Below are 23,695 nucleotides of genomic sequence, written 5' to 3' on the forward strand. Positions count from 1 at the left end.
CTGAGAACTCTGCGTTCCTCCTATTCCGGCCTGTTGGACATCCTGATTTCCTTTGTCCCATTAGTGGTGGCCATGCCTTCAGCTGCCTAGGCCCTAACCCTGGGAATTCCCTCCCTAAACCCCTGCGCCTCTCCACTTCGCTCTCTGCTCCTGTAAATTGCTACTTAAAACCTACCTCTTTGACCAAGTTTTAGTCATCTGCCAGTATTGCCTCATGTTAACTCGTTGTCAAATTTTGGCTGATAACGCTCCTGTGAAGCGCTTTGGGACGTTTTATGTTAAAGCTGCTATATAAATGCAAGTTGTTGTTGTTGTAGTGAAACAGAAATCAGCCCAGATCTGACATAACATTAACAGCAAGTCCACCATTTTGTGGAGCCCTCACCCTGCCGATTTCTGAAGTATCTTTATTGAATTATTTAACATTTTCTTTGTTGTCGTATTATTTTGAACGAAGAAGAAATCAATGTCAAAATATTTTCCTTAATATAATCTGCATGTGCGTGACTCCAGTGCGGGTTATTATATTGGGGCATTCGTCAATCTTTTCTTCACCAGTTTGATACTATCAGGTTTATTGCTGCCAGCTTTTGTCAATAGAAAATTGTGACCACCTTTTGTAATCAAATTGACTCATTAACAACTGTTTATTATTTTTATTGAATATTTGCCAGTTTTATTATACTGCAACTGAACAAGCCGCTCACTGCAAGCATGTAGAAAAACACACAAATACAATAAAACTGGGAACACTGTGATAATTTACCAACAAATAAAGACACCTCATTACACATTCACATTCTAAATTTAATAGACAACAAAAATCAATAATACATTTGTGCTTAAGTCCATTATTGCTTCATTAATCCACATCTATTTAAGAATATGGTTCCCTGGTTCTGAGGATACACAATTATTTCAGAAGATCTCTCCCACTCTGTCAACAACGACTAAATTAAAAAGATCTGAAAGATTTCATTTCACAGGAATACAGAGTATTGGTTTGCTTACCAAAAGGAAAGCATATTAAACATTGATTTAAAAATGTACGGAGGATTAAGCAAAGATGCATAGCTGGTTATAAAAAGTGAAATGTATCAAAGCAATGGGGTATGCATTCATCATGGCCGATTGTGAATCATCAATGCTGCACTGTTGGAGGTGCCATGTTTCTGATTAGATGTTAAACCAAAGCTCTTTCAGGTGGACATAAAAGACCCCAAGGCATTAATTAAAGAAACGCAGGGGGAGTTCTCCCAGTGTCCTGACCAACCTTTATAGGAATATATGAATTGCTAGAGGGAAAAAAGACCGCAGTCCATCTAGCTCGCCTTCTACCATCCTGGTAGTCGCATGATACAACGATGATGGAGACTTGGCCCCGATCCCCACAATTGCCCGAGGATTGCATCCGCTGGCAACCATCAGCTCTGACCTGGTTAGAATATGGGGCACCAGTGGGGGATCCAATAACTTATATGCCCATGGTGGGTGTCGACATCGCTGAGGTGCATCTCAGGCATCCACCAGCACACACAGGCTACTGCCGACTAGCCATTATTTTGTAAAGGGGCCAATAAAGAGATGGTGTTGACATGCTTTTGCTGCCCTTGGCTTTCTAGGTGGTGTAGGTGGGGAGTTTGAGAGGTGCTGCTGGAAAAGCTAGGCAAGTTACTGACCTGCATCCTGTAGGTAGTATAAACTGCGCCACGGTGCACATCCCTGCAATAGGGACACAAAAATCTCAGAAAGGATTCCTGCTCCTTGATTGCTAGCTAGTGACTCCTGTTTAGAAGTTTGCATGTGTGCACATTGGATAAAGGCGGCAGGGCCTGAATTGCATGGGAAGCCTCTGTTTCCCACCCGCAGCCAGCCAGATTGAGAGGATAAGCCTGCGGCACTAGGCCGTACAGAGGAGAGAGGGAGGAATCGTGTAGGGCTGGGGGAGACAGCAGCTGCGGAGGGGGGCCAGGGGGAGTGGGGGGGGGGAGGGGTGTTGGCTGGTCTGAGGAGGATCAGGCCACAGGGCGACAGCAGTTGAAGGGGGAGCGGGGAATGGGGGGGGAGAGGTCCAATGAGGATGGGTGGTCACGGTACTATCTTACCATTTTGTACTGGAAACCCACTTTCAGTGTACAACCTTTAGAAATACAAGATTCGGCCCTGAGAAAATGGTATGGTCGAATTTACCAGATGTTTCTATTTTTCACAATTATACATGAAGGGATTTTAACCTGGGAGGTGTGTGGAAGGGATTGGGGAAAGCATTGCCTTACATCTACCAAATCTATAGTTAGTCATGCTGATACTTTTTTGTTGTGTGTTGTGAGAGAGACCCAAATGAAGGGGCAAGACCCATATTGTAGGAAACAACCACAGTTGAAAAGAATAAAACACGTATGTTACACAGGAAGTAGTGATTAGGTGACGCTAAGCTTGGGCTGCAAGAAGACCTTCACGTTACAGCCATTTCTTTAAAAAAGCCATTGAATTATCCTTTCTAAATGATGAGACATTAACAAAATCCAGTACATGTGTACAACTCCATCAAAGGAAAAATAGTGGGAAATGGCATTTTTCTGACTAACGCCTCAGTACCATTTTCCACATAGATTTTTCCTGAACCTGAGTTTTATGATCGGGGGTCGCGGGGCAGTAAGAGGTCTGATGAAGATCCTGGGCTGTTGGGCAGCAGCAGCAGGGGGTGGGGGGAGGGGTGGGGGGGGCGTTCGAAGAAGATCGTGGGTTGGGTGCAGCTCGGTGAGTGGGGACGGGGACGGATTGGCCTCATGGAGGAATCGGAGGCCTCGTGGGGAAGGTCACCGATCAGTTTAGGCAGAGACCATGGATTCTAGCAGTCCCCGCCTTGCATTGGCTGGCAGATTTCACGAGGTGTGCAAAACCCGACCGGCTAAAGTTAAATTCAAAACAAAGGTTAAAGCCAAGGCTTTCAGCCCCATTGTAAAATCCTTACACAATACCACAAATCCACACGAGGCATATTCTATGGACAAGGTCACTCTGTGACCTGCACCTTTATTCACAGGACCAAGAAGTGATGACCCTGTGTGGGACATCCCTTTATATACCTGGATGACCAGGTGAGGAGTGTCTCCCACAAGTTCACCCCCTGTGGTCAATGTGTGCATTTCTCAAGTATATACAGTATTGCAGTGTTGTAACATGAAGGTTACATACATGACATCACCTTCCCCCCCAACGTCTTATTGGGATCACAGGTTAAGTCTTTCGGGTGGTCTGCGCTCCCTCGTGGTGACTCCGGCCTGTCCAGGCCGACCACAGGGACTGTGCATGCTGCTGAATGTTCTTGTTGCTCGTTCACTGGCGGTGGTGTGAATACCATCTCATGATCTTCCTCAGGTTCCTCAGAGTCCATGCTGAACCTTTTTTTTTTAACTTGGTCCAGATGCTTGCGGCATATCTGCCCATTGTTAAGTTTAACCACGATGACCCTATTCCCCTCTTTGTCTATCACAGTACCTTCCAGTCATTTGGGTCCCAAAGCGTGATTGAGAACAAATACGGGGTCACCAATTTATATACATCTCCCCCTTGAATTACGGTCATGGTACTCATTTTTGGACTGGCGCTTGCCTTCAACAATGTTGGACAAGACAGGATGAATGAGGGACAGCCGAGTTTTGAGTGTATGTTTCAGAAGGAGCTCTGCGGGCAGGACCCCCGTGAGTGAGTGCGGTCGGGACCTGTAGGCCAGCAGGAGGCGCGATCGGCGGCATTGAAGGGCGGGACCTTGATTCATAGAAACATAGAAAATAGGTGCAGGAGCAGGCCATTCAGCCCTTCTAGCCTGCACCGCCATTCAATGAGTTCATGGCTGAACATGAAACTTCAGTACCCCCTTCCTGCTTTCTTGCCATACCCCTTGATCCCCCGAGTAGTAAGGACTTCATCTAACTCCCTTTTGAATATATTTAGTGAATTGGCCCCAACCACTTTCTGTGGCAGAGAATTCCACAGGTTCACCACTCTCTGGGTGAAGAAGTCTCTCCTCATCTCGGTCCTAAATGGCTTACCCCTTATCCTTAGACTGTGACCCCTGGTTCTGGACTTCCCCAACATTGGGAACATTCTTCCTGCATCTAGCCTGTCTAAACCCGTCAGAATTTTAAACGTTTCTATGAGGTCTCCTCTCATTCTTCTGAACTCCAGTGAATACAAGCCCAGTTGATCCAGTCTTTCTTGATAGGTCAGTCCCATCATCCCGGGAATCAGTCTGGTGAATCTTCGCTGCACTCCCTCAATAGCAAGAATGTCCTTCCTCAAGTTAGGAGACCAAAATTGTACACAATACTCCAGGTGTGGCCTCACCAAGGCCCTGTACAACTCTAGCAACACCTCCCTGCCCCTGTACTCAAATCCCCTCGCTATGAAGGCCAACATGCTATTTGCTTTCTTAACCGCCTGCTGTACCTGCATGCCAACCTTCAATGACTGATGTACCATGACACCCAGGTCTCGTTGCACCTTCCCTTTTCCTAATCTGTCACCATTCAGATAATAGTCTGTCTCTCTGTTTTTACCACCAAAGTGGATAACCTCACATTTATCCACATTATACTTCATCTGCCATGCATTTGCCCACTCACCTAACCTATCCAAGTCACTCTGCAGCCTCATAGCATCCTCCTCGCAGCTCACACTGCCACCCAACTTAGTGTAATCCGCAAATTTGGAGATATTACATTTAATCCCCTCGTCTAAATCATTAATGTACAATGTAAACAGCTGGGGCCCCAGCACAGAACCTTGCGGTACCCCACTAGTCACTGCCTGCCATTCTGAAAAGTACCCATTTACTCCTACTCTTTGCTTCCTGTCTGACAACCAGTTCTCAATCCACGTCAGCACACTACCCCCAATCCCATGTGCTTTAACTTTGCACATTAATCTCTTGTGTGGGACCTTGTCGAAAGCCTTCTGAAAGTCCAAATATACCACATCAACTGGTTCTCCTTTGTCCACTTTACTGGAAACATCCTCAAAAAATTCCAGAAGATTTGTCAAGCATGATTTCCCCTTCACAAATCCATGCTGACTTGGACCTATCATGTCACCATTTTCCAAATGCGCTGCTATGACATCCTTAATAATTGATTCCATCATTTTACCCACTACTGAGGTCAGGCTGACCGGTCTATAATTCCCTGAGCATGCCTTGCTTTATGATTTGGACCGCACGTTCCGCCTGGCCATTGGAGGCCAGCTTGAATGGTGCTGTCCTGACATGGTTGATGCCATTGCCCGACATGAACTCCCGGAATTCGTAACTAGTGAAACATGGGCCATTATCACTAACAAGGATGTCCGGCAAACCGTGGGGTGCAAAGACCACATGTAGACTCTCCACAGTGGTGGATGTCATGCACAAATTCAAAATGATGCACTCGATTGATTTCGAGTACGCATCAACCACGATGAGAAACATTTTCCCCATGAACGGGCCCGCGTAGTCTATGTGAATGCGTGACCATGGCCTGGTGGGCCAGGGCCACAGGCTGAGCGGGGACTCCCTGGGGGCATTCCCCAGCTGAGCACACATCGTGCACCTGCGAACACAGTGTTCCAGGTCTGAATCAATTCCTGGCCACCAAACGTGTGACTGGGCAATGGCCTTCCTCAGCACGATGCCTGGGTGCTCGCTGTGGAGTTCCCTGACGAAAGCTTCCCTGCCCTCTGGGGCATGACTACCTGGCTGCCCCAAAGTAGGCAGTCGGCTTGGATGGAGAGATCATCTATCCGCCCGTGAAACGGTCTGACCTCCTCAGGGCATGCTCCGTGTGCGGGCACCCAATCCCCAGTCAGGACACATTTCTTAATCAAAGATAGGAGGGGATCTCTGTTGGTCCAGGTTTTGATCTGGCGGGCTGTAATGGGGGAGCTGGGCTGTCAAAGGCATCAATGGCCATGACCATCTCAGCGCTTTGCTCCGCTGCCCCCTCAGTGGTGGCCAGTGGAAGTCTGCTGATCGCGTCAGCGCAATTTTCAGTGCCAGGCCGGTGCCGTATAGTGTAGGTCATACGCAGCCAGCGTGAGAGCCCATCGCTGTATGCGAGCTGACGCATTGGCATTGACAACCTTGCTGTCTGACAACAGGGATATTAACAGTTTGTGGTCCGTTTCTAATTCGAACTTCCTGCCAAAAAGGTACTGGTGCATCTTTATCACCCCATAGACACATGCGAGTGCTTCCTTCACAACTATCCCATATCCACGTTCTGCTTGAGAGAGTGACTTGGAGACATAAGCCACAGGTTGGAGTTGCCCCTCAGCATTGCACTGCTGCAACACGCACCCAACCCCATAGGACGATGCATCACATGTCAGAACCAATTTCTTACACAGGTTGTACAGGGTCAACAACTTATTTGAACAGAGTAGGTTACGCACCCGATTGAAAGCTCGTTCTTGACAGTCCCCCCAAAACCAATCACAACCCTTACGCAGGAGCACGTGTAGCAGCTTCAACAATGTGCTTAAGTTCGGCAGAAAGTTCCCGAAATAGTTCAAGAGTCCTAGAAATGAACGCAACTCCGATGTGTTGCAGGGCCTGGGTGCTTGTCGAATCACCTCTGTTTTGGATTCGGTGGGCCGAATCCCAGCTGCAGCAAACCTCCTGCCCAGAAATTCGACTTCGAGAGCCAAAAACACACATTTAGACTTCTTGAGTCGCAGGTCTACCCGGTCCAGTCGGCATAGCACCACCTCTAGGTTGTGGAGGTGTTCCTCGGTGTCCCGACCCGTGATGAGGATATCGTCCTGGAATACGATCGTTCCAGGAATGGATTTAAGCAGGCTTTCCATGTTTATTTGAAAGATCGCAGCCGCTGATCGAATGCCAAACAGGCACCTGTTGTAAATGAACAGTCCCTTGTGCGTGGTGATTGTGGTCAGTGGTTTGGATTCGTCGGCCAGTTCTTGGGTCATGTAGGCTGAAGTGAGGTCCAACTTGGTGAACAGCTTGCCGCCTGCCAGCGTGGCAAAAGGATCCTCCACTCTCGGAAGCGGGCATTGGTCTTGTAGGGACACCCGATTGATAGTGGCCTTGTAGTCGCCACAGATCCTGACCGAGCCATCTGCTTCACTGATCCATTGTGTGTGACAGCCAACATTGCACTGCCTAGCACTGGAATGATTTATTTTGTGTATGTCCGTAATTGAGTCTCAATGCATTCTAGTTTGGGTCTGCTGGCTTTGAGTGGCCATAGCTTTTAGAATTGTTGAACGCTCATGCGTGACTGGCTGGCCCCGTGTCCAGCTCCATGCATACCGGGATGCCGTTTAATAGGACTTTCATCATCATAGGTGACGTTTTGGTTTATGAACTGTGAATGTTTGCTACATGAACCCGCTGAACTTCAGCGTCCATTGATTTGCCCCACGCGTCATCCTGCCTCGCAGACCCCTCTTCTGGTCCATCCACCTCATAAATTAGCCTGGTCGCAGGCTTCCTGCACATTAGCAAAATGGCCAGTGAGGTTACATTTTCTGCAGGCGAACTGTTGAAACCTGCAAGTCCTGGCAGCATGTCTGCCCTCACACCTCCAGCATGAACTGAGATTCCCATTGTTGTGAACAAAAGAGCTGTTACCAGGCATTTCTCGCTGATTGTCCCTTTGACTGCTCTTGAGCACCCTGTTAGTGGGTGTCAATGGTCCCATCCCAGAACGCATTGTCCACTGGGATGGCGTAAATAGCCGTTCAGCCTGCCATTGTCTGTGTTGAAAATCTGTTCTGGGGTCTATTGCTGCCCGGGGTGTGTCGAACTGCCCTTGCCTGCCTGCTGGGCTCTGAGTCACGTTTATGATAGTGACGCCCTGGAGTCAGAGTTGCGACACTATATTATCTTGGTTTCCTCCTCCCCCGCCATGAAAGTCTGAGCCATCAACGACGCCGCTGCCAAAGTCAAGTCGTTGGTCTCAATTAACTTTCTGAAAATCCCAGCGTGACCAATGCCCTCAATAAAGAAATCCCTTAGTATCTCCCCCCTGCAGGCGTCTGTGAACTTACAGAGGCTGGCCAAGCGCCGGAGGTCCGCAACGAAGTCCGGTATACTCTGTCCTTCCCAATGATGGTGGGTATAAAATCTGTGTCGGGCCATGTGTATGCTGCTCGCCAGTTTGAGGTGCTCACTGATTAGCTTGCTGAGCTCTTCAAAGGTTTTGTCCACCGGCTTCTCAGGTGCTAGCAGGTCTTTCATGAGTGCGTAAGTCTTAGATCCACAGCTGGTCAGTAGATGAGCCCTTCGCTTGTCGGCCGCTGCATCTCCCAGCCAGTCCTTCGTGACAAAGCTCTGCTGAAGCCTCTCAATGAAATCGTCCCAGTCCTCACCAACACAGTACCGTTCCTCTGTGCTACCGGTGGCCATTCTCGTGGGTCGTTGATTCCCGTTTTCTGTCGCCACTGTAAAGTCCTTACACAATACCACAAATCCACACGAGGCACATTCTATGGACAAGGTCACTCTGTGACCTGCACCTTTATTCACAGGACCAAGAAGTGATGACCCTGCGTGGGACCTCCCTTTATATACCTGGATGACCAGGTGAGGAGTGTCTCCCACAAGTTCACCTCCTGTGGTCAATGTGTGCATTTCTCAAGTATATACAGTATTGCAGTGTTGTTACATGAAGGTTACATACATGACACTCATTACAACATTTAAATAGACAATCGCCTCCTGGCAGCGGATTGGCTGCCCGCCCTCCCCATCCTGCCTCCGTTAAAACCGGACGTGGGTGGATTGGAGGCGGGTTCAGGTCGGGATTCCAATTTTAACACCTGAACTACCCCTAAGCCCCTAACCAACTTATTTTTTAAGGTTAAAATCCCTGCCATGTCTCTATTTATAAAGACAAAATTCTCTTTCCAACATATTGACGTGTTAACATAAAGGGCAGACTGGATGAAATGAGTTAACAATTTTTCAATCGAGGAAAAATAGGAAGAATGCCATGAAAATCACAACTGTGCATAAGTGGCACTCTTGTGGGTATTGTGCCAAGATTTCCATTCTACTCATGTGGCTGGCAGCTGGGGCCTGTTGTCAGACTCACAGCGACAAAGCTAGGTGCCATTACAGGCTTCTTGTGCAGCCAAGTATGCAGTCTCACAGCGGGTATATGCCTGTGAGACTGAATTTAATTCATTTAAAATAGATCGCAACCTCACATTTACCCTACAGGGCAGTTGGTTTTATTAATTGTTTGTCAGGATTGCCGCGTGGGCCATCTGAAATAAACAGTTGTTTGTTGTTTTGCTTTTAAATGATGAATCCAAACCGAATTAGGGGGGAAAAAAGTCAGTTTTGTTGCAACTCCAAAATTCCGGTGATTTTCAATATTCTGTTTCGTTTGTTCATCCCCCACTTGCTATCGATTTTCATGTGCTTTGCTTTAAGGACAGTCAGCTGGATAACCAGAACACTTAGGTTGCCATGGAAGCATCCGGATTCAATGGCTATCGGCATCTACTGCGTCCAGGTACTGTCAAGCTACAGTCAATCAATCTCAGGCCTGCTCTCTAGGGAAATAATCTGTTGCAATATTTTGATGATGCATGCGCATTGTATCAATCATTATCTTTTCAACCAAGCACACTTCAGGAGTTCATCCACAGTGTGTGGGTTAAAACAAAATGTACATCTTTAATGGAAAAATGCCGAAGTTATACTGCACCAATGGGAGCAGTTTACTTTTAACAGGGATGTAAGTGCATGCTGGGAGTATTGCTTACCAACCTCTGACTGCAGGTGAAACTTCTCATCATTGCAAAGAGCAGACAGGGTAGAAATAAATGATTAGAAATAGAATGGAGGCACTGCAAACAATCTGAATTCTTTTTAAACATTAAAACTTAAGTTGAAACTGGGCCGGATATCCTGTGGAATTATTTTGCAGCCTGCGTCCGGCACCAGCAGTAAACGATCACGATTTACAAGAGGTCTCACAAGCAACCGCAAACCTGTTTGTGAAGGTTCAAGGCCCGCTCCTGAGACTTGAGCACAAAGTGTAGGCTGGCACTCCAGTGCATGACTGAGGGGCTGCTGCACTATCAGAGATGCCATCCTTCCGATGAGACATTAAACCAGGCCCCGTCTGCTCTCTCAGTTGGAGGTAAAAGATTCCATGAGACTAATTTGAAGAAGAGCAGGGGCGTTCTCCCCGGTGTCCTGGCCAATATTTATCCCTCACCCAGCATCACTAAAAAACAGAGGAGCTGAAATTGCCCCTCGCAATAAGGCCTCTGGCCACCTGAAAGCAGTGGTCACCGGGCGGCACGGAGTGGCCGCCAGCTCTCCGCGGAGGGGCTGCCATTATGTAAATTGCCCTTCGTGAGTTTTGGAGCGGTGTCCGGGACTGCCCCGCCTGTTTTCCCGCCACGGCGTGCAATCGCCGACCCCTTACCGACTGGCGGGGACCCCCTCACGAAATTGACCCTTGGGAAATGGCCCCTTTCCCGATATTGCCCCATGGGAGTGGCCCCACCGCCGGTCGGTGCCCCCGACAGCTTTTGCTGTCGGTCCACCCTCTGTAGCATGGTGGCCCGGCCACCCTTAAAAGCCTTTATTTTGTCGGCCGATTTCCAGGTCAGCTGGACAATTGTGCTCCTGGGTTCGGCTGGGCCGCCAGCAGGCAGCCCAGCACCTCCTCTTGGGGACCGGGTCGCTGGCCCGGCCAAAACCCTCCCTGGTGGCCCAGTGGACCTAACTTAAAAGTATGCAGAGCTCGCAGAAGTCCTCCGCTTTAACTGAAAGGGAGCGATGCTGACGTCATCAGCGCAATGCCACACTCGATCAGCTTCGCTGTGCAGGCCACATAGTTCGCATGTCAGATAGAAACATAGAAACATAGAAAATAGGTGCAGGAGTAGGCAATTCTGCCCTTCGAGCCTGCACCACCATTCAATAAGATCATAGCTGATCATTCACCTCAGTACCCCTTTCCTGCTTTCTCTCCATACCCCTGGATCCCTTTAGCCGTAACGGCCATATCTAACTCCCTCTTGAATATATCCAATGAACTGGCATCAACAACTTTCTGCAGTAGGGAATTCCACAGGTTAACAACTCTCTGAGTGAAGAGGTTTCTCCTCATCTCAGTCCTAAATGGCTTACCCCTTATCCTTAGACTATGTCCCATGATTCTGGACTGCCTCAACATCAGGAACATTCTTCCTGCATCTAACCTGTCCAGTCCCGTCAGAATGCTATATGTTTCTATGAGATCCCCTCTCATCCTTCTAAACTCCAGTGAATACAGGCTCAGTCAATCCAGTCTCTTTTCATATGTCAATCCTGCCATCCTGGGAATCAGTCTGGTGAACCTTCGCTGCACTCCCTCAATAGCAAGAATGTCCTTCCTCGGATTAGGAGACCAAAACTGAACACAATATTCCAGGTGAGGCCTCATTAAGGCCCTGTATAACTGCAGTAAGACCTCCCTGCTCCTATACTCAAATCCCCTAGCTATGAAGGCCAACATACCATTTGCCTTCTTCACCGCCTGCTGTACCTGCATGCCAACTTTCAATGACTGATGTACCATGACACCCAGGTCTTGTTGCACCTCCCCTTTTCCTAATCTGCCACCATTCAGATAATATTCTGCCTTCGTGTTTTTGCTACCAAAGTGGATAACCTCACATTTATCCACATTATACTGCATTGGCCATGCATTTACCCACTCACCTATGAGACTCCCTAAGCAAATGCTTTATGCGGAGCTCCTTCATGGTAAATGAGCCAAAGATGGGCAGTGGAAGCGTTACAAGGACACCCTCAAAGCCTCCCTACTATAGTGCGACATCACCACTGACACCTGGGAGACCATGGCCGAAGACGGCCCGAGGTGGAGAAAATGCATCCAGGAGGGCGTTGAGTTCTTCGAGTCTCAACGCAAAGAGTGTGAAGAGGTCAGGCGCAGACAGCGGAAGGAGCGCGTGGCAAACCAGCCCCACCCACCCTTTCCCTCGATGAATGTCTGTCCCACCTGTGACAGAGTCTGTGGCTCTCGTATTGGACTGTTCAGCCACCAGAGAACTCACTTTGGGAGTGGATGCAGGTCTTCCTCGATTCCGAGGGACTGCCTATGATGATGATGGCTGATGACTGGTCAGGGCGGCGGACCCACTGCAAAGGCACTGCCGAACCTCGGCTGCCACAATATCCGCCATAACCAAAACTAACCTTCCCAGTGCCGAATATCGACGGAACTTTAAAAAATGGAGGATGGGCCCCATTTCGGCGGTGGACAATTTCGGCCCCAGATTATCTGGTCATTATCATCTTGCTGTTTGTGGGAGTTTGCTGTGCGCAAATTGGCTGCCGCGTTTCCCTACATTACAACAATGGCTACACTCAAAGTACATTGTTCGCTGTTAAGCATTTTGGGATGTCCTGAGACTGTGAAATGTGCTACATAAATACAGCACACTCCACCCCAAATTTACCTGCAAAAATCTTTGCTCTGCCGCACGGAGCCCCCGACAGCTTTTTCTGTCGGAGCACCTTGTTCTGTCTGTGCAGCACGGCAGCACAGCGGCCCTTCAAGGGGAGGGTGCACTGCCGCGGCCGCCATCATTTTTATTTTTGCCGGCCAACTTCCCGATCGGCCGGACAATTATTGCCCCGGGTTCAATCAGGCTGCCAACAGGCAGCCTGGCACCCCTTCTTGGGTACCAGGCTGCTGGCCCGGCTGAAGCCCTCCCTGTTGGCCCGGTGGCCGAACCTACAGAATCGGCGATTCTCTCCCCTTTAAATGAGGGGAGAGACACGGTGACTGAGTGACAGCAGCGGTGACTTGGTTCCGCCCCAACTTCTGCCCCTCACCAGAACTTACCGCCGCACTTCCGCCCCCATTATGACAACTTCCAGTCTTTTCGAAAAAAATGATGAAGACCTGAGTATCGATCAGGAGGCGATCTCTTCCCATGCAGCGGTAAAAACAAGTAAGAAATCGTAAGTGCGGCAGGTTTCTGGCATGCCTGAGTTTTGGCCCATTAACTTCTTTGGCGGTGCTTTGAAGGAAATTAGGTGATGTTTTCTTTTATTCATTCTCGAGATAAGGACGTTGTTAGCAAAGCCTGGATTTATTGTCCATCCCTAGTTGCCCTTGGGAATGTGCTTGTGGGTCTTGTGAATTGACATTGTCTTCTTCTTGAACTGCTGCTGTCCATGTGGTGAAGATGCTCTCACAGTGCAGCTGAGTAAGGGAATTCCAGGATTTTGACCCAGTGACGATGAAGGAACAGTGATATATTTCCAAGTCAAGATGGTGTGTGACTTGTTCCCATGCACTGCTGCCCTTGTCCTTCCAGGTGGTGGAGGTCCTGGGTTTGTTGTTAATGACAATGTGGCGAAGTGAATGGGATAAAAGATTACGGGGGAGAAATTCTGGAGTGCTTCGTTTGGGGTGTTAACTTTCGAAAGCTCGAAAAATTAGCGGCAGGTGCTAATGATTCCCAGCTTTCTCTAAATTGGGAGTTAGCTCTCCAGGAAGGAAGTGGAGCGCTAACTAAAGTGCTACCTCTTCCATTGGAGTGCTAATCGATGTATGAGGGGTGGTAGTGGTGCACCACTGCACAATATCCCGTGCAGCACTGCCGCAATCCGAGGCTCTTTCCCTCCCTTAAAGCGAAGGGCCATCGCTGCAGGCTCTGCATTGCAATGAGTTAGTTCATTGCCGAAGGCAGCCGCGATCTGGCTCGATCAGCCCCAAGCACTCTTGCAGAATGCCGGGCTGATTGATCGCGGCCGAGAAAAATGCTGAAAAATTTCCAGTGTGCATTCGCACAATTTCCATCCCCTTTATCTCGCGCCCCCGAGATGCCTGGCCTCCTGAACAACACCTCCTTCAGCTGTCAGTGTTGTCGCCCGGCAATGCTGCAGGAGGCTGAACTGAATTTTGGGTGCGGGGCTCTATCGGGGCGATGCACAATGACGTAACGGGTGAGGGAGATCGTGAGGCAAGGTGTTACAACCGCCACAAACCTCTCGGTCAATTTAGCGGGAGTCGTTTCTTTTGACGTGTCCGGTCGGTAAGTCGTTAGTGCCCCATTATTGCCCCCAGAGGCAATAATGTGAGGTGCAAAGGAAGCCAATTTTGAGGCCCACATTTCCCAACAACTGACCTTGTGATGAATTTGTAAACGTAACCTGGTGAAATATTATACTTCGTACAATCTTAACATACAAATTTTATCCAGACCCTGACAACCACATACACTCTTCTTTAACATGCACATCATGTTTATTTCCCACTGCATATTCTAAGTGACTTCACCACTTCTCCTGCCAAGGGAATATAGGCTGGAAACAAGACACAAAACTGAGAGGAACCAGTGACATTTCTCCCTAATGGCTTGAAGATTCCAAAACATCTCAGAAGCTCAAGGCTCGAGGGGCCTACTGCTGTTCCTATGTTCCTAAACTAAAAGAAACCAAGAAAAGCTTACACACTTTGCTTCATGTATCTTGAGCCATATGCCCAGCAATTTGAGTTAAACAGCTAGAAACATGAAATAAATAAATCAGCAAAACAATGTGTTGTGAGAGGCACAGGTTATGTTACTTTGGCAATATATGTTTCCCTTTATATATACCTGGAGCAGCTGGAGGGAGACTTAAACATCAGCGTCTCCCCGACAGCGGAGGCAGCTCGAGCCTGGAGCTATCACAGGTCCTGTCAAGATGACAAAATGAGAAATAAAAAGTAATAAAATTATGACATCACAAGGATGGAGGACAGTGATTGGTTCTTCCAGATTAATTGACTCACTGGACAGGGAATGAATCTTAAAGAAAGCTAATAACGGAATTAATTTGCTTCAATTGCTGATTTTCTAATTTTAACTTAATTTATAATTATGGTATATATTATTTAATTTTGTTTAATTATAATGAATCTTTATTATACTGATTTTACTATTGTATACTCCTTATTGTATTATTTACAATGTAATTTGAATTTTTTCCCGTTTTTTTCGCCTGTGTCTATCTGCGTGCACATTTTGGCTGCCGCTTTGGACCCGAGCCTTTAACCTCTTTTTACACTTCCCTCTCATGCTTTTTCTCTCTTTCCCTCAATGGAGAATATCTAACGTAAAATTGTTGTGAAGCGCCTTGGGACATTGTACTACATTAAAGGCTATATAAATAAAAATTATTATTATTATTTATTTAGTAGTGGCCTGCCAGTTTATGTACATTTTCCGTTCTTTATGGCTGGTGGAGTCAGTTTGGAAACCCCAAGTGAAGGCATGTAAATCAGAAATTTCTGAGAGCTTCTTTTAAATGTTACAACACATGCTAAAACCTGTACAATAAGCTCACGCGTGATTCTCCAGTTCTCTCACAGGAAATGCTCTGCACCCTCAGTTCACCCATGTGAAATGAGCAATAAGGATCGGGCTACTGGTGGGGCCACATAGGTTTGGAGGTAACTCCTTTAAAGGGGGGCGAGTTGTATATGTTCCACTTCCCAAATTGGACATTAACACTGGATGTCTAAGAGCTATATTTCAAAGTGTTTTTTTGGCTGGATTTTGGAATGTGAGAATTTGGGGGGGAATTCTGCTTCTTTTCGTGTTATTTGGAGGATGAGCAAGAGGATGACAGGAATAATTCAAGGCAGCTTTGATTGACACTGGAGCAGATGGTCCTCACCGATCCTTATACATACAGCTGTGTCCAACTACTCAGACACACTTGAGGAAATATATCTGAGCAAATCTGCCTTTGCAGGCTTCACTTCACCAGAAAGGCAATGATGGAGTTGTGCCATTTGCTAGAAGCTGACACATAGACAACCTTCATCACAAGGATGGCACTGCCAGTGACAGTCAAGGTCACCCCAAACGTGAACTTTTCCAAGCTAATCACAGGGAGCATCAGTCAATCAGTGCGTTGATGTATCAAGCAGATCACTGTGTCCCAAGACAAACAGTTTCATCACATTCTCTTGGTCCCAGGGACCCAAATAAGGCAAATATCCTTTTGCCGTACTTCCTGCAGAAGCATCTCTGTTCAGCATCTGTAAACAGATATGCCCTGTGATGTTCTGCAGCCACCTCAGTCATAAGCATTCTTTTATGCAGCAAAATATTCTGGTAAGTGATTTCCTCACAGGTCCCTTAGACAGTGGAACCTTTTAAGATTGGCAACAACCCACAATTTTTCAATTCCCCCCACCCCCCAAAGTGAACTCCCTCCAGCAGGTTCAATTCAGGCCGGAAGCTCCCTATGAGTATGCAATTAGGCTGACCTTTGGAAATCTCACTTCAGTGCTGGAATTAGAAAATACAGCCTGCATGTGAACTATTTAAACAATGAATACCAGTTAGCATGGTTTCGTGCAAGCAACAAAATACTCCTTTTTCTAACCAGCGTGACCAAAAGCTCCGAACTCTGCCTGTCACTCTGCCTTACCTAACAACTGGAAAAGGTAGCGCTCATCAGTGCTCAGATAAGCTTTTCTATAAGGTGCAGTTCTGTTAAATGACACTTCACCTCGGGGGCAGAAGAAAATGACAATCATTACTGTTTCCTACAAGCACTTTTCTGTCAGAAAGTGACAAAGCTCCATTTATGGCAGTCATGTGGAAGTCTGCAGACCAAATCACCCACCGTCACAGATTGCCTGGCAGCAGGCGGTACCGGCAGGGAGTTTTGATGTTGGCATTGTGCCAATGTGTGCAAGACGTCAAATGTCAGGTCGTTGTCCCCCCCCCCCCACCCTTCTCCTCCTCCATAAGGAAGTCATGATTGAAACTACATACTGGGAGGAACAGAATAATGTGCTTTGTACAAAATCTTTGCAAGTTAAACAACAAAACTGAGTTGTGGGGATTTTTAGATGTCATAGAATCATAGGACCATAGAAATATTTGGCACAGAAGGAGGCCATCCGGCCCATGTCGGTGCCGATCGAAAAAGAATTATCCAGCCTCCAGCCTAATCCCACATTTCAGCTCTTGGTCCATAGCCATGTAGCTTACAGCACTTCAAGTGCATATCCAAGTACTTTTTAAATGTAATGAGGGTTTCTGCCTCTACCACCCTTTCAGGCAGTGTGTTCCAGACCCTTACCATCCTCTGGGTGAAAAAAGTTCTCCTCAACTCCCCTCTAATCCTTCCACCAATTACTTTAAATCTATGCCCCCTGGTTATTGAACTCTCCACTGGAGGAAATAGGTCCTTCCTGTCCACTCTATCTAGGCCCCTCATAATTTTATACACCTCGATTAAGTCTCTCCTCAGCCTCCTCTGCTCCTTAGAAAACAACCCCAGCCGATCCAATCCTTCCTTATGTTTTTATTTAAATAGCAAGAAAACTCTTGAACAAAACACTAAGTGAATACTCTTACTTCATAGATGTGCTTTGAGGGAAAAGTACAGGTTGCTGCTAAGATATATTAAAGAGGTTTCAGAAAAGGTTAATAAATCTATGTGTCATGCTTTATCGTAAAATCATAGAAATTTAAATATAGAAGGAAGCCATTTATCTTATCAGGCCTGCACAAGTGCCAGCTCCCTCATAGATCTAACTACTTTAAAACCATTTCCCTATTCTTTCTCACACTTTTTAATATCTTTCTTCTTCAAGTGTTTATCTATCTTCCTTTTAAATGGCATGATTTTCTTGACTTGTAGCCGAATAACCCTTTGCAAGAAAAAAAAATTCTTTTTAACCTTTTCTTCTAGCCCCTTGTACTAATCCTGATTTACTGGCCACTTTTTACCAGATCACCAGTGAAAATAGTATTTCACTCAGTGGCTTTCAAACGTTTCTGCATGAGAACCCACTGCAAGTACTGCGACATTACTCTGGACTCCCTGCAAATGGTGACACACTCCCACCGAATCCCTTTCCTAATTTCGAAAAGACAGCATTAGCTATCCAAAGGAAAACAGTCAAACAATTTTTTGTGTATACATCAACAGAAGCTGGTTACTCCACAAATATGATCATGTGATCATAGACAGACAGAAATCAGATCTCCATGGCTCTCCTGATATCACCTTGCAGATCCCCGAGAGTCTGGGGACCCCAGTTTGAAAACAGATGCCTGCACTAATTAATCTCTCAGCCCTTTCATCATTTTGAACTCCACTGTTCGGTCTTGCCTTAACCTTTTCTATCTAACGGTACAGCCGTTATTTCCCAGTCTCCCCATCACAACTTTATCCTCTCGTTCCCTGGTATCATCCTAGTGAATCTATGCTTCAGTTTTTCCATGGCTCCAATACCCTTTCTGTAATTAGGGGGTGTCCCAAAGCCGTCTACAATACTGTAATTGTGGCATAAGTTGCGTACTGTGCAAAGGATTTAATTCAAACCCGACATTTGTGTGACTGGGACATTCTGTTTCTGCATTTAAAATGTTTGCAAATGCTGCTTATTAATTCTGTAACTATTCTGATTGTTTGCAGATGTGGGTTAAGGCATGTTAGTAAAAACTGCTGACCAGATTAGGCCACACCCATTGGCCTTATGGTTTCTTAGGCAGACCCAAAATATAAATGAGTCACTAAATGAGCATGCAGACTTTTAGTCAAACTTGCATGATTTGTTTTTTTAAGTCATTCTCCCTTTGTTTCAAGCAGCAGTGGCAAGCCCCTTATTTTCCAAACTGATTTTTCCAGTCAGCAATGGACTCAACTCAGCCATAACGGAAACATTCACCCCCTCACAATATTAAGAGGACACAAAGTCACAAATTCAATTGCTGCTATGTTCAACATTAAATATTAGAGAGCTATTTTAACATATTCAATCATACTTCAAATGTCTGCTCAGTTATGACTAGTTTTATACATTGTTTCACTGCGTTTTTATGTACTAAGCTGAATGACTCTCTGAACTCTCCATGTCGAAGTGGCACGATGGATGTGATCAAATATGAAATTTAACAAATGCGAAATTGGACAAATAAAGATATGGAGAGATTTTGGAAAATGCTAACATGCACCCCTCAATCTCGCACTTGCTCGCTTTATGGGACAAAACCAAAAAGGAGTGGAGACAATTATCTGCTGGCTTTCTTCACATAGCATGTACTTCTCTCTTAAGGAGGTCATGTTAGATGCTTTTACATTGGCGATTGTTTAGCTCAGTTTGCAAGGGACTGATATCTATGTGCCAGCATCATGCAGTCACACGACTAGAATCAGGTCCCAGGGCAGGTACAGTAAGGGTTAGATACAAAGTAAAGCTCCCTCTGCACTGGGGAGTGGGACTTGCTGAAGTGCTCTTTCAGAGAGCCGGTACAGGCTCGATGGGCCGAATGGCCTTCTTCTGTGCTACAATCATTCTAACCATTCTAGGTCCTTATCTCTGTAGTAGAATTGTAGACCACACAAATGTGGTTGAAGTGGCATAATTGGTGGGATAAATATATAAATGCATAATTGTGTACACATCATTAATACTAGCTGATCTCCCATGGTGTTATTTATGAATAGGTTGATATTTTGGAGTACCGTTATAATGTTTTGCTGCTGGGATGAAGCTACTTTTAACCTGGCCTGTCCCTTTAAGGTCACCGTTGAGTGGTCTAAATAGGCATACCTTGAAATCAATTAGTGGCTAATTGCTGAGGACCTTTCTGCAGACTGGCAGCTGCTCGTAATTAGCTATCGTTGTCCTTTCGGACTCATCAGGTTATCAAGGTCAGAAAAAGCAACTGAAAATGACTGGCCTTCTTTCTCTATTTTGATGCTTTTGACACTTTGCAGTATGATGTGCTTAGGATGCAAGACTTTTATACAGAAGGATGCAGTAGCAGTAAATTTATAATAATCACTCACCTTAGGAAGGAATTTAATATAAAAGCACTGGGGCTCAGCTAAATAATGTTACAAAGGCCTTCTTGCTGTGAAAATGATAAGACAAGCAGAATATTTGCACACTTAACGTAACATAAAGCAAAAAAAAACAGAAAACACTACCTCATGCTCTGGTTTCCATTCCCAGCTGGCTGTACACATGTATTGAATCATCCAAATGTCAGAATAATGAACTGTGTTAGAGGGTGCCATTTACCACAATAGGAGGAACTACTAATAACTAGTCTGGTAAAGGGCCTGGTTATTTTCTTCAGGTACAGAAAATTATATAAATGATAGCCCTGCGTTACGATACTCAAATTATTACGGTTGCTTTGGAGAGTTTCTTGACTATAATTATTTGTGACAGAAGTTGGCCAAATATGGGCTTGCTATCTGTTTTTTGTGACACTCATGCTTTTGTAATTGAACACTGGAATGTCCTCGCCCCTGACTATATAAAGCCTTGTGCAGTCAGCCTGTGTGTTTGTGTGTGTGGACTGGCAGAGTAGATGGTTTTAAGGTTGAACTGGATGACATAACGTCAGTCTGTCTTAAAAGGTCTGTAGGAACTTACCTGATACTTTCCTTCCAGAGTTCCTGAACTGAAACCGTAGTGCCACATTTTGCCGCATTTTTGTGAGAAGCACAGCCGCGAAACAATCTTCACTTTTAGAAAATGTCGCAACCATAAGACCTGAGAGAGGCCAAATATTATCTGTAAACAAATGTTTTTGATTATTCTCACAGTCAAACTTGGCTAAAATCCAAACTTCAAATACTCCTGCTGATCCAGTACTTTTCCAAATTTCATTGAGGGGCATACTATCTTACAGATACCCATCTCTCATCCTGCAATTCATTGCGGCAGGTTTTGATTGCCACGCGTGTGATGACATTCCACCACACAAAGTGACCATACTAGATTACATCATGTGGGTCACAGAATCAATCGGAAATACTTTCAGTAAAATAACATCTTATCAAAAACTTGGCCGGACAAAGATTGTCCATTTCTGGTGTTACAGACTTCCTCGAGATGGGCAGTATGGTCACAATTAGGCAAGGTCTATTCCTGACCATTTTCGGAACTGAATTTAAACCTGAAAATGTGGCTGAGCTATTATGGCTGAAATCTATGTCAAACGGAGATACAGTCACACAGAAGGTCATTGTGTAAAGAGGTGTAGATGCAGTGTAATAATAATTCATCACAAGCTATTGTGTTGAAGACAATAGTAAGCACAATAGGGTCTACTGCTTTTTAAACTTTATTGCCGTAGCCAGCACTCAAAATCTGTAATAAAAAGGCCTACTATATGTCGCTGACAGTAAAAAAAAGTCTCAATTGTCAAGGGTATACTTGCAGTGCTATATCAAATTTTCCTGACTGCAGGCTCGACTTTTCAGTGACATAGGGCCCAAGTTTCCCCAGGAGTTGCTCCGTTTTTTTTGGAGCAACTAGATTTTTTTGGAGTATCTTAAAAATTGCAATTCTGCCCATTTAATTTGCTCCAGTGTAAGTGAGTTAGTTAGGTTTTTTTTTAATTTCGTTTATTTTTTCAAAAGGGGGCGTTACCAGCCACTTATGCCTGTTTTGGCCATTTAAGCAAGTTTAGACAGCTAAAAGTTACTCCAAACTAACTTAGGCCAGCGTATGTGGCCACTTGTGTCCACACAGAAAAACCTTGCGGTGAGCTAACAGGTAGACAGAATATTATTTGAATGGTGACAAATTAGGAAAAGGGGCAGTGCAACAAGACCTGGGTGTCATGGTACATCAGTCATTGACGTTTGGCATGCAGGTACAGCAGGCGGTGAAGAAGGCAAATGGCATGTTGGCCTTCATAGCTAGAGTATTTGAGTATAGGAGCAGGGAGGTCTTACTGCAGTTGTACAGAGCCTTGGTGAGGCCACACCTTGAATATTGTGTTCAGTTTTGGTCTCCTAATCTGTGGAAGGACATTCTTGCTATTGAGGGAGTACAGCGAAGGTTCACCAGATTGTTTCCCGGGATGGCAGGAATGACATATGAGCAGAGACTGGATCAACTGGGCTTGTATCCACTGGAGTTTAGAAGAATGAGACGGGATCTCATAGAAACATATAAAATTCTGACGGGATTGGACAGGTTAGAGAGAGGAAGAATGTTCCTGTTGCTGAGGAGTTCCAGAACCAGGGGTCACAGTCTAAACATAATGGGTAAGCCATTTAGGACCAAGATGAGGAGAAACTTCTTCACTCAGAGAGTGGTTAACCTGTGGAATTCTCCACCACAGAAAGTTGTTGAGGCCAGTTCATTAGATATATTCAAAAGGGAGTTAGATATGGTCCTTATGGCCAAAGGGATCAAGGGGTATGGAGAGGAAGCAGGAAAGGGGTACCGAGGTTGAATGATCAGCCATGATCATATTGAATGGCACTGCAGGCTTGAAGTGCCGAATGGTCTGCTCCTGCACCTAATTTCTATGTTTCTATGTTTCTATTCTTGTAAACTCCAATGAGCATAGGCCCAACCTGCTCAATCTTTCTTCATAAGACAACCCCTTCTTCTCAGGATGTTTGGAGGGAGGCTCTGAATATATTGAACTAAGCAGTAACACTAATTGCTTTTGCTAAGTTATTTGGGTAATGAAGAAACATTGCAAATTAGTGTCATTTTTTCTTAAAATGTGTCTTTCTTCACTCTGTTGTAAAAAACATAACCCAAATAGATGGACAGAAAAGTTAGAGAGGTACTACCTGAGCTGACATGCTGAGATTTACTTAATTGCACCGATTAGTATGTAAGGAAATAACTGCATTTATTCTAACTCTCAGCAGGTCAGCCAGCATCTGTGGAGAGAGAAACAGAGTTATTGGTCCTGAAACTCAGATGTCTCAAGCCCGTACGAAGTTTCTATGGACCCGGGAAGGCATCAGAAAAGCCGGTTTTCAGCGTGTACCTCGGGAGCAAGGACACTTGCAGGGCAAGATATCCAATATTTACGAATATCTTGCCCAGCAAACGTCCTTTAAAATCTTGCGCCTGAAAAAGCAGGCGTATAGCCTACTTTTACAGGCGCAAGTGTTTAAAAATACACAAAAACATTTTAAAATAGAGTTATGAAAACACACTTTATTGTTAAAAACCCTCCCCACTACGGTAAGTTTATTTTAAGGCTTAATTAAAAAAACTTTTTAAAAAGTCAGGAAAATATTTTTTTATAACAACTTTAATTTAAATGAATGTTAAATATGTAGTTTTTTTTCTATTTTTTATTGTGTTTTGGGTGTTTGTGGGGGGTTTCTCATTCGTAGTAATAGGAGTTCCGGACTTACGGAACTCCTATTACATGAATGAGAATCTATACTTCACCTGATTGGCTGCTGTCTCCAGCTCCCAGCCTGCACATGTCCCCACATGCACACGTTGCGACGCGCAGTCACGAGCGGCCTCAGGCCCGGAAGTGCCAATGGGCGCAGCAGCAACAGGTAAGCGTGCATCTTTTTTCTCTTTTTCTGTCGCTTGCCCGCGGGAAGAGCTCGACCGGAATTTAAGGGCCAATGTTTCAAGTTGATGACCTTTCATCAGAACTGGTAAAATAAGAGATGTAGCAGATATTAAGCAAGCACAGAGGCAGGGAAAGGGGGGAGGAGAAGAAAGAACAAAAGGGGAGGTTTGTGATAGGGTGGAGGGCAGAAGTGGTTAAGAGACAAAAGTGATGATGGTGCAAGGCAGAAGGGGATGGTAATAGGACAAGTAAAGAAACAGAAGATGGGTCCAGAGGAGGTGTAAATAGCGACAGCAGAATCATTACCAGAAGCTGCTGTCCGAAAAAAATGGGAGCA

This window comes from Pristiophorus japonicus, chromosome 5 (assembly GCF_044704955.1).
Source record: "Pristiophorus japonicus isolate sPriJap1 chromosome 5, sPriJap1.hap1, whole genome shotgun sequence".
Lineage (NCBI taxonomy): Eukaryota > Metazoa > Chordata > Chondrichthyes > Pristiophoridae > Pristiophorus > Pristiophorus japonicus.